The sequence below is a fragment of the Marmota flaviventris genome, chromosome 8 (assembly GCF_047511675.1).
Source record: "Marmota flaviventris isolate mMarFla1 chromosome 8, mMarFla1.hap1, whole genome shotgun sequence".
Classification (NCBI taxonomy): Eukaryota; Metazoa; Chordata; class Mammalia; order Rodentia; family Sciuridae; genus Marmota; species Marmota flaviventris.
The window spans coordinates 114,890,030-114,905,702 of NC_092505.1; the positions used below are offsets into that span (position 1 = coordinate 114,890,030).

General features: G+C 39.4%; 1 pseudogene; it reads left to right on the forward strand.

The window, feature by feature from the left end:
- The first annotated feature begins 451 nt into the window (after positions 1-451).
- Positions 452-1,128, forward strand: LOC114091302 (large ribosomal subunit protein uL6 pseudogene; annotated as a pseudogene).
- Positions 1,129-15,673: the final 14,545 nt, after the last annotated feature.

Here is a 15,673-nt window from a genome sequence, read left to right on the forward strand (position 1 = left end):
CAAGTTTCCTCTTTTACTTCATAATAGCATCCTCTCTCTCTCTCTCTCTCTCTCTCTTCTCTATTTTAGGATAGCAAACAACTAAATCAGGGTGTGTGACTTCTTATTCATAGATTGCTGGCAGCATCTTTATATTCATTATTCTCTTAAGAATTTTATCCTCCCTTGGCACATTGGCGCACACCTGTAATCCTAGCAGTTTGGGAGGCTGAGGCAGGAGGATCACGAGTTCAAAGCCAGCCTCAGCAATTTAGTGAGGCCCTAACCAACTTATCAAGATCTTGTTTCTAAATAAAATACTTTTAAAAAAGGGATGGGGATGTGGCTCAGTGGTTCAATCCCTGGTACAAAAAAAAAAAAAAAAAAAAAAAAAGAAAGAAAGAAAGAAATTTATCCTCAAAGTTACACTCCACGTATGTATAATATGTCAAAATACACTCTACTACTTTCCCGTATCTACTGCGAGAATGAAGACCATTCTCAGCAATCAGACTGTCGACATTCCAGAAAATGTCGACATTACTCTGAAGGGATGCACAGTTATTGTGAAGGGCCCAAGAGGAACCCTCCGGAGGGATTTCAATCATATCAATGTGGAACTCAGCCTCCTTGGAAAGAAAAAGAAGAGGCTACGGGTTGACAAATGGTGGGGAAATAGAAAGGAACTGGCCACTGTTCGCACCATCTGTAGTCATGTACAGAACATGATCAAGGGTGTTACACTGGGCTTCCGTTACAAGATGAGGTCTGTGTATGCTCACTTCCCCATCAACGTTGTTATTCAGGAGAATGGGTCTCTTGTTGAAATCCGAAATTTCTTGGGTGAAAAATACATCCGCAGGGTTCGGATGAGGACAGGTGTTGCTTGTTCAGTGTCTCAAGCTCAGAAAGATGAATTAATCCTTGAAGGAAATGATATTGAACTTGTTTCAAATTCAGCCGCTTTGATTCAGCAAGCCACAACAGTGAAAAACAAGGATATCAGAAAATTTTTGGATGGTATTTATGTTTCTGAAAAAGGAACAGTTCAGCAGGCTGATGAATAAGATCTAAGAATTGTCCAGTCACAGAAACACGTCCTGGAGTCAATTTGATATTTTCACTGATGCAATAAAAGATCTCTATTGACTTTGGACTTAATCCTTTCCAACGGGTTGAATAAACTTTAGTGTCCTTTCAAAGGAACAGAAAAAAAAATACACTCTACTGTCATGTACATCTAAAGAGAACAAATTAAAAAACAAATTAAGGAGGGAAATGAAAAGATTTTTATCCTCAATGTTTTCTACCCGGGACCTTGCATGGAAAACCTTCTGAAGACTTACTTTCCTGAGTTACATTTAACCTCTCTGATTTGACTGATATTTAGGCTATAAAATTCTAAATCCTAATTTTTTTCCTTCAATACTTCAGAAACTATTCTCACATTGTCTTCTCATGGACAGCTTTAGTTTTAAATAATTTGCTTCTTATTCCTTCGATGTGACACTTTCTTTGGCTTTTAGAATTTTCTTTTCATCTTTGTCTTTTAAACGAAATTTACTCTTCAGTTTTAGCTTAATGCAGTGTGAATATTTTTCATTTCTTTAGGACTCTAAAGGTTCTTTCAGTGTTGGGCCTTTAAAAAAAAACCTGCAATACTTAAATACAGTATTCTTCAAGTATTTGTTCCATTTTTATTTTCCTGTCTTTCTGCTGTTGTGGTGTTGGATCTTGGCTGCTGGGCTCTGATTCTTTTGTTTGTTTGTTTTTTTTTTTTAAAGAGAGAGAGGATGGAGAGAGAGAGAGAATTTTTTATATTTATTTTTCAGTTTTCGGTGGACACAACATCTTTATTTTATTTTTATGTGGTGCTGAGGATCGAACCCAGCGCCCTGTGCATGCCAGGCGAGTGTGCTACCGCTTGAGCCACATTCCTAGCCCTGGGCTCTGATTCTTATACCTACTGTTATAAGATTCTTATACCTACTTATACTTTCTGTTTCTCTTGTCTCTGTCCTTCTTTCCTCCTTCCCATGATGTACTCCGTATCAGATGGGATACAGACAGTATCCCATCTCTGTGACCTTTATTTTAATCATTGTAACTTTACCTTAAAATAACTTCATTTTCTATCATATGGGTATGTTCTTTATTTTCTTTTTAAATGTGTTCTTTAAACTGACTTAAAATTATTGGTTCAAATATTTTGGCTTATATTGGAATCTAAACCTAGATGATTGTGTTCTCCCATAGCTTATCCTTTAGGTTTATGGGGCCTTCTTTATCTTGGGGGGAGTTTCAACTCGGCGGTGATACGGGGGAGGCCAGACCCTGTCTCTGTCCATGCAGTCAGTGAGGGGAGGGTGGGTGCATGCAGGAGTCTAGAATGCAGAGGCCTGGAGGTGAACAGCAGGGTCTATCACTCTATACTCTAAAAAAACAGCTCAAGGAAGCCCTGTGCTCTCTGTCCCTCAAGAAAGAGCAGCTTTAGCTTAAGTGCAGCAAATTCCCCCAAACAGGACCTCATGTCTCATGATAACTTCCAGTGCTGGGCTGCCTTTATTTTTTTGAGATCACTTGGATTAGAGATCTGAATGGCTCTAGGTGTGGGTTGGGTACCACTTGTCCTAATAGTATCTTTTCTGTTTTACCTTCTGTGCGGTCTACCAGGCTGCCTCTCAGGCTGAACAAAGCCACACTTTTCCTCCAACATCTATTTAAAGCACAACCCTCTGACTTTATCTCATGGATTTTTTTTTCTTTTTTAATTTTTTTTATTAGTGCACTATATGTATAATAGTGGGTTTAATTGACATACATTTTAATTCCTATAACATAATCTTAGGGACTTCTTGCACCTTTCTGGGTGTTTTTGGCTGATCTTTGAAGTGAAAGCCCGCGGTGGTACCTGTTCACCATCCCAGTAGGATCTGCAAGTGAACCCACCCACCACTGGCTACCATTTTAAGAAACCAAAAATTTTTTTTCCACAGTGAAAATTGGCCTACAGTTTTGTCTGATGATTTTAATTTTACAAAAAGTGTTTCATATATAAATATTAGGATAAAACTTAAAACACTGTACCCAAGCTCTTCATCTGTGTTCCCTTTCTAGTCACATTTTTATGATGTTGTTTCTTAACCTTCCTTTATTTTGAGTTCACTTCTCTCTTTTTTTAATCGTTCTACTTTATTTTTAATATTGCATAATATCTTAAAATTATATGCTCAATTGTTCCCAACCTGTGCTGGTGTAGAATGTTCACTTTACTTTTGGGGGCTTGTTTATCTCGGGGGGGAGTTTCCAGTAGTCTTCATTACTGGAGATCAATAGAACATCTTTATAAATATATCTTTTAAAATTTATTAGTTTAGATTTATTCCTAAGAATGAGGTTCTGAAGTCCATGGATGTAAACACTTTACGGCCCTTGAGAAGTCTTGCCAAATTGCCCTTCGAAGAATGATACTGCTCTTTGAATGGTTTTCTACACACTTATTCTGATATATACTTAATTGCGTATGCACAAACTTCTTGTACATCACTTAAGACAAATCCTCTTCTGTCTTTTTACACTACTCTGATTACATTTTTTAAGGATACATTAAATTAAAATGGTGATAGACCATCTCATTTTTTTTTAAAACCACTATTACTTCCAAATAGCCCTGTAAAATCCTCTTAATTCTAATTCTAATTTAAGTAATTAGGAATATAAATATAAATTAAGACAATGGGTGACATTTACTCTCTCAGATTTTAACAATATAGAGAGCACGTCTTCGTCATATATTTGGAGGTCTTATGTGTCCAACAAACATGCAAAATATTTTTTGAAGTTAGTGTTAACTTTTATAATTGCCTGAAAGTCTGTCCCTTCCACTCTGTTTGGAACTATGTAATGCCCAGGGTTTTGCATTATGCAAGATAATCAGGATAGAAGGACAGCTATTAGACTGCTTATCAACCCCAATACCTGGTGCTCACACTAGGCTTAATTTGATCTAGGAAATATGCGACATTTTTTATTTTTTACAGATCAAGGGCCACACAGCACTTTACTCCTACTATTTAAACATAGTTTTGAATGTGATGCATTTTTATAGTGCATCATGGCTTACAATATTCTCGATAGAATTATGGTTAGTATGTGCCAAGCTTGTTTGTGATATTAAACATGTGATCCTTGGATTCATTTTTGTTACATGAAAAGCAATCTCAAATTCTGGTGAGTCAACAATACAAAACTTTCACTCTCTCCTTCAGGGGTGCATGGGTTATCTGTGGCTCACTGGCTCTAGGAATGGTTGACCTTGGCTCCAGGCTATGGATTTGGTTTCCATTTGCTTCACCTATGCCAGTCACCACCTGGGACATGCAATTCCTCTGGAAGACCTCAGAAATGCAAGCAGGCTGGCCAAATGACACAAGGATGTTTAAAATATCTCCTAACATTGCATTAGCCCAAGCCGGTCATCCGGCCAAGCTCCACAGCAAGTGGGCTGGGTTTTGCATTCCTCCCACGGTAGAAAGCACTGTGAAGTCACATAGGAGGGACTATGAATGTGTCACTCTGTTAAGGACTGAGTGAAGGGCTGAGGACTGTGACCTCATGATCATAATCCTGAAAGCACTTCTGCAGATTGTTTTGTGTGAACTCACCGTGATTCCATCTCGTTTGTTGTATTAAAGATGCAGGTAGGACTACATTTTAGTTAAGAAGCCTAGGAAGGACATTTCCCAGAATCTCTTGCCAACAGAATTCTGGGTCAGATTCTGTTAATGAGAAACACTTACTGGAGATATGGAGAGTGAAAAATTAGGAGAAAGTATTATTTTCTTCCAGCAGTGAACTCCTGTGTACTGCCTGAATTAATCACACCAGTCTCTCTTGCATCTCTTTTGGATGATTTGGCAACAATTTCTCCTGATGTCATTTTTCTCTTAGTTTAAGTTCCACTGAAAGTAGAACCCGAGACAAGGATGTGGATGCAAAGAGAGCATATTTAGAAGGAGATCTCTGGGAGCAGATGGTCCTCTAGGGTCATCAACTCCTCCCCTGGGAACTTTCACTATCCCCCACCCGCCAGCTCCCAGGCTTCCTGAGGTGGAAGAACAGAGGCATCCTCAATGTTTTGAATAAAGAGCTGGAACAGTGACAAAGGCACAGAGATGACTGGGAAGAGCTCTGCTGGTTTTGGTTTTGTTTTCTTCTACACAAAATGCAAAAGCTGAGACTTGGTGGGTCACTTGCCAGATCAAAATGCACGAGACCTTGCGTGATTTTACAGCTTTTATTCTGCCTGCCATTTGCATTGCTGCTTCTTTAACAATTGCATGGGTGTGGGTGCTGTCTGTCTTGACCAAGTGTCTTGACTCTACATTATCTGATTCACAACAAGTCCCGCTCAGTCTGTAGTAAATCAAGAACTTGGCCATCTCCTGTAGAAGTGAGTCCCCAGAGAGTCTGGCTGACATGCATTGGCCTGGAGGAACTGGTTACTCCTGATCACATTCTGGACTCGGTTGCTTCAATGTAGGCGTTGCTATCCCGGGAAGCCCTGCCCCTGCAGCCTGCCAACATCCCATCACTCTTCTCCTTACTATTTCACAGATGTGTTAGATGCTTTGGGGAATAAAAAAAGAAGCTCATGTGACGATAGCTGTTTTCCAAAAGTTTAGATGCAATCCTACAAGGGGCTGTTTACCAAATTAGCAAATCAAACTCTGGAGGCAATTGAAAGAGAAGAGAGATTTTGTGGCCTGGACCCTTTTGGAAAGGCCCTAGGAGCCAGGTCTGAGCAATGCTCTAAAGAATGGGTAGACTTTAAACCAGGGAGCTGTGTTGCTAAGTACCTCTTGAGGATGCAGTCTCCTTGGAGCCTGGTACTTTCAAGCAAATGCCATTTTAAAGTGTGATCTTATTTCTCAACAGCAACTGAATTGTCCGGGTTCTTGAAGTTTGCCAAGAAAGATGCTTGGCAAGGTACTTGAAGCAGTTTGGTGGGAACTTGGGCATGAAGAGCTCAGCAAATCTGGATAAGAGTCTAGACATAGTGGGACCTACAAAGGGAACACCTGGTGGCTCATGTGCTGGGGCAGACAGATGTAGTATGGTTCATGCACCTGGGACCAAGCCTTTGTGTCACAGTGCTGGAATTTGCTTACGGAGTTTTTCTGCTGTGCGAAGCCCACCAGCTTTTGAGAGGACTTGCACCCACTGGAGCCATTTACCTCTTTTCTGCATCTTCTGGGGAGAACTAGAACTATTGATTTCCCTTGGGCTATCATGATACTTCCATAGAGTCGCATGGAGGGACTTCAGAGCTTTGTGTGTGCCTCAGAGTTTTGTCCTTTGTGAGTCTATGTTGTCTGCAACCTCCCACTTGTGAGAGGGAAAGCAGTTTCCTTCCGGCTCCAGAGGATCTGATTGACTTCGGGTCACTTTTGGAAGCCATTGTGCTTGGATCTCAGATTGGGGTTCAAATCCTAACGCTGCCATTAGCAGGCAACCACGGCTGATCTGGTTTTTCTCCTCTGGGGATGGTGGTTAACCATCCCTGTTTCATAGCATCTTTGAGAGATGGAATACAGTCAGGATGTAATGCACTTGGTGTGGAGTTCCAGAAGTTTCACTTCTCTAAAAGCTTGAAAGTTCAATTTCAATTTAATGAAAAAAGTAAGATATTTATGTATCATAAAGTCTAAGGAAAAATCTTTAGATTTAAGTTGAGGAATTTGAAAGTGGAATTATGGTTTTATTTCCAAAATGAGCTGTTGTTTCCAGTGACTATTTTATTCACTTTATATGGAAAAATAAGTCATATAGGAGAGATGGCCTGGGTATGAAGGCATCTGAGGAAAAGCCGCTAATTAAACACATAATTTGGTACAGACTGTGTACCCAACATATTTTGGCACATAAAATATTTACTCTGATAGACTGAAGCTGTTACTCTGAACTGGGTCTGCGTTGTTATTGAGACTGAGTGTTTTTAATCTAGCAAATGATAATGACTTCATCGCTTCTGACTTCGTGTGTCTGGTTTCAGCCTGGAATGAGGTTTTATTGCTGTGCTTTCAGCTTTGGGGAAGAGTGCGTGATAGACTATCACTGCTAAGATCCTGTCTTTGAAAAGAACATTAAATACTTGTTAATTTATATTTATATTTAAAACTTCAAATCCATGCTAACCATGAGCAAGCCTCCTCATTATGAATTTTCCTCATATTTCTAGTTTATGGGAAATACACCAACTTGAACAGCACAAAAAGTAGATCAGCTTCAAGTTTCTCTCCAAAATGCTTTTAATGTTTTGGACTCTGTGTGTCCCAGCTTCCTGGAGCATTTGTATTTGGAACAGGGCAGGCCGGGTGCATATAAACAGGTATATGTTGAAGTAATAAAAGAAGCAAACTAACCCTGTGCTTTAAGAAAGCACTGTTTGGGTTTATTTCAGTTTCAGATTTACTCAGCTAATGCACTGAAGTCTAGTTCTTGGTCCTAGACGTGGTTAGATTTTTTAGAACGTGCAGATTTTACTTGTGTTCAACTTCTGTTTCCTTCAGGTGGTCTCTCTGTGGCTTTTACAGATGCTGAGCTTTAGATTTGGGTGGATGGACTGAGAGTTTGCTATTCTTCTCTGTAGTTCAAGATCCTAGATTATTTCCCAGAGTCTAGGCTTCAGGTGATGTAGCCTAGTGATTCAGCATAGATTCGAGTCTGCCGAGTCTGGCTGTGGTCTGGCTGTGGCCCTGAGATTCTGCATTTCTAACAGGTTCCTAGGAGATGCTCAGTCTGTTGGAACGAGGAGAAAGAATGTTCTGCACGCATTTTGAAATTTGACTGCATGGGTTTGAATTTTTGTTTTACTAGATTTTTGAGCTGGGTCACCTTGAATGACTCTGTGCCTCCTTTTTGGCATCTGTCAAAATGGAGTGATCAGAATGGCATTTAGATCTTAGGGTTTAGAATAATTAATATGATCTGTATGAAGTATTTAACATAACAGCCAAGTGAAAACTCTTGATGAGTATTAGTATATATTTTATCTGATGGCTTCTGGAAAATAGGCAGGGGAGAGAAGTAGTCCTAATGTATGCTATGTATGTTATTTTTGCCCCAGAAAAGTTTCACCGCAACTGGAGCCACCCTGTTGCAGCTTGCCTGGGATGTCTTGGCCTGGCAGTGCAAATCCTGCATTCTGGAACTCCGTACCCCCTTTTAGCAAACTGGGAACTGTTAGAGTCTGTAAACAAGTCAGGATGGCGCCTGGCATTTTGCCAGGGGGAGTGGTTTGCGAAGTAAGGCCAGCGAGCCATTAAGTGTGGAGATTCCTTATTGGTTGACTGCTGCATACGGGGAGCCCCGGGACACTTGGGGGTAAGTGACGAAAAAAAGCTGCCCGTCCATAGATAGGACGGGAGCAAATCTGCTCGTCCCTAGGCAGATAGGACAAGAGGAAAAATGGTCATTTTGAGAAAATGGAGAGGATGGATACAGTATGTTTGTGTCTTGTTTTGTCTTGAAATGTTGTATTATCTTTGTGACGAAAATATGGAAGGGACGTTAAGTAAATTACTAAGGGAAGGAGGCACCCCAGTGGAACCAAGAGCAGTTAGGGCATGTGTTGATGGAAGCCCAGGAACTCTAGACGGAAAGAAGAAAGTTCAGAGGAGGAAGGATTATCAGGAAAAAAGTTGCAGCAAAAGGCTATTACTAAATACTTTTCGTTACCGGAGGGTGCAGGGTGCGTGAATTGGTGCAGCGGCTGCCACGTGCGCGAGCCGGTCCTGGCGCAGCAAGGACTTTCCAAGCTGCAGCGGCCGGCTCTTACCCGCCCCCCGCCCGGGGAGCTGGACGCCACTGTGAGAGCCCAAATCCAAACCTGTGCCCGGTGGCAGTTTGAGTCCAGGACGCTCCCCGTCTGGGGCTGCCCGAGGACGCTGCAGCTGGGCGGAGGACGCACATGGCGTCCCTGAAGTTTGATCATTTCCGAGGCCAGTGGCTACAATGGTTCTCCCACACCTGGAGGCTAATGAGTAATGAGCGCTATTAAGGCTTATTTCAAATGTAAAAAAAACCTTGAGATAATGTACTAAATTGTTCAGAAGGTTGTTTTCTTAGTGGAATGCTACAGGATTTTCTTTAGCCATCCAGAGTTCCTGCCTTCGTCCCAGTGCCGGTGAAAACGAAGGTGAAAGAATTTCCAGTGTTTCTGAGAACCAGACGAGACTTCGGATCAAGCTAGCTGCCTGCAGAACTTACCTGGACTGTGATTTAAGCTAGCTGCCTGCAGAACTTACCTGGACTGTGAACTTACATGGACTGTGATTTACCGGGACTGTGAGTTAATCTGTTGAGACACTACTTTACCTAGACTGAGACAACAAACTGTAATCTACAACAAATTGTAACTCGGTATCTTTGCAAACGGTGTCATTGCTGGTATAATTTTTCCAAGGGCTTCTTGCATGGAGCCATCAATTGGCTTGGTATTGTGGCATTTTGTATCCTCCCCTTCTGCTTGTAGCAGATTATTTATGGTGTTTGTGTAAAAACCACTATGGTCGTTATTTAAATTAAACAAAAGGGGGAAATGTTAGAGTCTGTAAACAAGTCAGGATGGTGCCTGGCATTTTGCCAGGGGGAGTGGTTTGCGAAGTAATGCCAGCGAGCCATTAAGTGTAGAGATTCCTTATTGGTTGACTGCTGTATCTAGTTTATGCTAATTAAGATAAGCTGTGTGGAATGTATAAATATCGCTCTGGTCCTACAATAAACAGCTCCTACTCCTGCTGTATCAATCTACACAAGTTGCTCGTCACCCTCCGGTTATTTTGCTGCAGCTGGACTGCAGCAGGGAACAATTGGACACCCACATATTTTTCTCTGCTTATTTTCAATTTTCACAAGAATCTTTGGACACAGGTACCATTACCTGCATTTCACAGATGGTCCACGGGCCATGGTTAGTAAGTGGTGAACCTCTATTCAAATCTGCCTTCCAGTGGCCTAAGCCCTTGCCCTCCATTACATCTGTTGTATATTCAGATGTTGCTTGTGCATTCTTTTCTTTTCTTTTTTTTTGCAGTGCTAGAGATTGAACCCAGGGATGCTCTACCACTGAGCTACATTCTCAGCCCTTCTTATTTTTTTCCTTTGAGACAAAATCTCGATAAGTTGCTCATGGGGCCGGCCTTGCATGTGATCCTCTTGCCTCAGTCTACAGAGTCTCTGGATTGCAGGACTTCACCATTGTGCCCGGGCTCTTTGTGTATTCTTTAATATTTAAGTTTTTATCAGTGGAGTTAGGGTATAGCTTACTGGTAGACATGTATTTAATGTGTGCAAGACTCGAGTTTCAATCCCCAGCACACACACATTATATTGAAAACATATTTGGTTTTAAATAAGATCAAGAAATAAAAGATCTTTAATCGCCATACAGTTATTTTATAGAAAATAAATACATAAATAGGGAATATACTAGATAATCCAAAATCAGGAGGCTGCCCTGGTCCAAAGTCTGAAGAAAGGCAACTCCTCTCAGAGACTTGCTTTGTGCAGGCTGAAGGGAAGGCACAGCTGGGTTACCATGAGGCTTAGAGGCAGAGCATTTAGGTAATTCTGGGGGAGAGTGGAGGTTTAGGGATGGGGCTAGGGAAAATTGGATTTCGTTATTTTTTTCCCCTGATTCTTTTTTTTTTACCCCAGTCTTCTGCCCAAATGACTATACACATGCTTCTTACCACTTTTTCCTTTCTCTGTGTTTGTAAAAGATTGATTGGGACAGATACAACTAAGCTCTGTCAGGTGGCCACACCAGGGGATGGCAGCAAGTTCAAGCATCCTCAGGTTAACTCATCTCCTATCTCCAGGATAGTGCAGGAATTACATCAGTTTCTTTATCTTCTGTGCACTCCAAAACCTCTCTGCAAATGGTCTGCATAGAATTCTCGTTTTTCTATTAGACAGTTACTGTTCACATGCAGAGGAATTCTTACAATAGCTTCTGGTTTCCTTAGCTGGATGTAGCCACAGTGCAACCAGGCCTTAGGAGAAGTCACTTTTAAAAATTTTTTTAAATGTTCCAAAACTGGAGTTGGATATAACATTTAAGATAAAAATAAAAGCATTAAAAAATTCATTGCAAAAGGAATTTGAGAAATTACACTCTGTGCATGAATAAATATACACAGTGAATTTCACCTTTATGTATATCTATGAAAAACAATAAATAAATAGAAGGAAGATCAGTAGAGTACAGGAATGGGGGGAGGGAGGAGGCAAGGGCAACAGGAAGCACCAGGGACTGAGAAAAATTTCAATAACTTAATGCATAAAATATAAATGTGAATAGATAAAGTTAATTCTTAATATCTTAAAATTTATAGAATCACTTAAATTTCAAAGCAGGGATCCTTTATTATACTTGATTATTTTACTATAATCATTATATTGAAAACATAATTTTTTGCTACATTTGTGGATTATTTAAATATGCAATGGATTTGAAATATTGTTCAAACACCTGGTTTTGTTATAGAAGACAAGAATTAAATGGAAATGTTATCCTTAGTTCATTTGTTTTTGATTTGTCTATACTTTGAAGATACAGCCTATGAGTAAGTTATTTTTTGTCAATAAGCTTAGAAATCACAATTTTTTGTGATTTATTTATTATTTCAGTGTTTTTATTGGCAAAACAAATAAACACTGAAAAATAGAAGGAAAATTTGCAATTATTCTGTGATTCTCAAAGTGTGGTTCTTGGGCCAGCAGCATCAGCATGACCTGATGTTAAAACTTGTTAAAAATGGAGATTTGGGGGCCTTTCCTTACTCTTGTTGTATTAGAAACTCTAGGACCACGGCCAGCAATTTGTGCTTTAATAACCCTCCTGGGTGAATCCAGTGCAAACCAAGGGTGAGAGTCCCTGGTCTAGGTCACCTGGAAGAGTATCTAATGGGTCATTATGATGATGTACCTTTAGCATGGAGTGAGAATTAGATGGGTAATTGATGATTGACAGATTAGGTAACCATTCTCTCTGCTTTCTCTAGAAAGGTGACCACCTTGAGGCAGTTCAGAGTAATAGAATGAATCTGAACTTGGAAGTGTGAAAATCTAGTTTTCAATTTGCAACTTTTTATAGGCAAGTCACTAAAGCACTTTTGAGTTATGGTTCTAACATATTGTGGCTCAGAGGAAGAGCACTTGCCTAGCATGCATGAGGCACTGGGTTTGATCCTCACACCACATGAAAACAAAATAAAGGTATGTGTCTACCTACAACTAAAAAATAAATATTAATAAATAAATAAATACTAATAATCTTCCCCCAACTAAGTCACATCGACTTGTGATCAAATGCAGGCATACACATAAGGCAATTTAAAAATTTTCTAGTATTATGCAAATGTTACTTTTTATATACTCATTACTGCCAGTATGATTGCATACCTCAAAACTTACCCTTCTCACCTCCCCATTCTTTGCCCCATTAAAATTTAATTACATCTTGAAATTTAAGTTTTGCAAAACAGAGATTAAAAAAATGATATTGGCATCTTTAAATAAAAAAGAAACCAGAGCTCTTGAAAATTATTTTATGCATGAAATGATACATATGGATTTTTTCTTTGTTTCATGAATAGTCTTTTACATGCCTTTAAATCCACAATGTGAAACGAATCAGTAGCACACTTCAGGGATACCATGGCAATAATAATGCATTTGGAACATTAAGTGTCAAATTTCCCTCACATATTTCAAAAATTGTTTTACATTTTTCTGGTTTAACCTCTCTTGACACCAGTGAACTTAAGGCTTGTAATTGAAGGATAAGTGAGTAAAAAAGCAGTTCAAGTGATAATATATCCATTTCAATTCCTATTTTCTGGACGGAGACCTTTTATGCGAAGTTCATGTGAGAGCAAATTTTTATGACAAAATTATAACCCTCAGATAGACATTACTCAGGCGGGCTGAGATCTGTCCTGGTATAATGGATTTTGTGACAATGAAATGCAAGAGAATCTCCCAAAAGCTTTGCCTAAGAAAATTCTGACAGTAGCCTATGTGCTGCCGAAATTTTCAAGATGCTATTATGAATCATTATAGAAAAATGGCTGGGTATTTTAATCATGAAATACAATTGTGTAAAAAGGAGAAAGATGAGTACAGGAGAATCTTTGACATTTTGCTTTGTATTCATATTAGCCTCACTATGTAGAAAATGTTGCTTTTAATGTGGTTTTGCACAATAAAACCTTGTGGTTTGGAAGGGCTCGTATATTTGTTTCCCCTAATTTGAGTTCTGCCCATAATTTTCTGCATATTACCAGTCGAATGAAAAGGAAACATCCTCTGTCACCAGATGTAATCTGAACTTCAGATCATTCCTTGTAGATTCTTTCTTTCCTAAGGGGGAGAACATTGCTTCTTTTTCCATTTCAATGTGTTGATTTTTTGAGGTATCTGCATAAAGTTTCCGTACTGTACTGTGCACAATTTAAAAAAATCACATCCTTGGCAAGGATCATAATTTCATAACAAATCAGCAGGTTAATGATTTTCTGAAATTTTAAGATTTTTGATTTTCCTGTTTTTGATCATTGGAAATATTTTATATTTTCCATCCACCAAATGGAAGTTTTTATATTTTTTTCTGAAGATCATTAAAAAGGGAAAGAAGAAACCAATAGTAATAAGCTCAATAACAAAAAGGAAGCCAATGAGAAACTTTAAAAAGGACTGGAGTTGGCATTGTCATACTTTTATGTGTGAAAATATGGTTTTTCATTAGGTTGGGTTTTGTGTTCAGTTGTGTTTAAACTTGTGGTCCTCAATAGCTCTCCTGATATAAGAATCTGATGGATACTCTATGCGGAAAGATGACATAAGCATCAGCATAGTTCACAACATCCCGTCAGAGCACAGCCAGGTGAAGAATCACAAGGGGAGCAGTGATTGTTCTGATTGTTTTGGTACCACCCAATCCTTTCACAAGAAGGAACCACCTGAGCCAGTTCATTACAAGACCCTGTACTTTGTCCCAAATACAAATAATATGGAAATCATTAGCTTAACTTGATAAGCATCTATTACCTCAAATTCTAACAAAAACCTAATAGATGGGTCTGGCAGGCAAAGGTGATGGTAGCTGGATTGTTGTTCAGTGGTAGAATCAGGATTCCAATCTCCACCTCCTGGTTTCTACTCCCATGATTTTGCGTAACACCATAGCATCCTCCAAAAGTTTCCATCTGGAACTGGTTTCCCAATTGTTCCTGGACTGTTGCATTAGTTAGGATTAGGCTTCATTGGGAACAACAGTGATTCAAATCAACAGTAGATTAATTAAGACCTTCCTTTCTCCTCTTTCTCTTTCTTCTTCTGGGCTCAGAATTGAACCCAGGGCCTTGTTCAAATTAGGGGCATGCTCTACCACTAAACTTTACCTATAACCACTATTTATTTGTCACATTTAAGTCCTAGGTGGTGTAAACCTTGATTAGCATCTCTAGTTGGTGAAGATCTATGGTTCCAGGCTTCTCCTAACAGTTTCTTTGCTTTGATTCTCAAGATCACTTAGGGTCCAAAATGATGGACAACCATTAGCCATCACAATTGTATTATAGCCCAAAGAGAAGAGAACAAGATGAAGGGCCCAAGTGAGCGTTCCAGAGGTCTTTGAACTGAGCCTCCTAGACTGTAACACATGATGCTTCTTAAAACTCATAGGCCAGAACAATACAATGGCTGCTATGATTTGCAAGAAAGTTTTGGAGATTTTATTTGGATGGCCATGTGTCTAGTTCAAAGTTGGGAGATCTCCTATAAGGGAGAATAGAGTGAAGAAAGAGGGAAAGGAAAGAGGGAAGAATGGATTTTAGAGGATACCATGCAGTAGTGAAGGTCCAGGTGGTCAGGTATGGTTTATGGACTCCATTGGTTCTTACAGATGCTCAGATAAATAAGTGTTCAACCAAGATTACTTACTGCTGCTGCTTCATAATTCGTGAATTCAGGATACTTTGACATTAATTTAATATTATAACACCACATTGTAGATTTTTGGGGCCAATGCATAGTCTTCTCTAGGAAATCTCATTTACATTTTCTATATTAAATATAAATTGCTAGTTTATAGTGGTGAGAACCACATGGTGGAATTAAGATGAGTTATCTGTCCTTGACTTATCCCCTGTCCAGGGGAGACCAATATCCATCCATTTGGAATGTCAAAATAACTTAGACTTCTAAGGTGGCCAGGGAGAACGTGAAAACTGAGAGAACTTGCATGCTCTCTATAACACCTTCTACCTTTCTCTGGAGATTAAATCTTTGCTTTTTTGTTTAAATTAGCTATAGGGGTTTGCGTTCCATGAGAAACAGTAACTCCCTTCCGGAAGTCTAATGTTCGCTTAGCCAATGAGTATTTATGTGGTCAAAGAATGGTGTGTGGGATATGAGGAGGAACTTCTGACAGTACATTTAAAAATCAGTTTGGACTCATGCTTCTCACTGGAAGTTCATTTATTGCATGGTATAAACAATTAATACCATGGTTAATTTCCTCATGGAAGTGAGTTGTGTATCTCAGCACGAGACCATTGCCCTCAAATAACAAATTTTCAAAATATGAAAAAAAATGCCCCTCAAGTGAATTTAATAGGAAAATTGG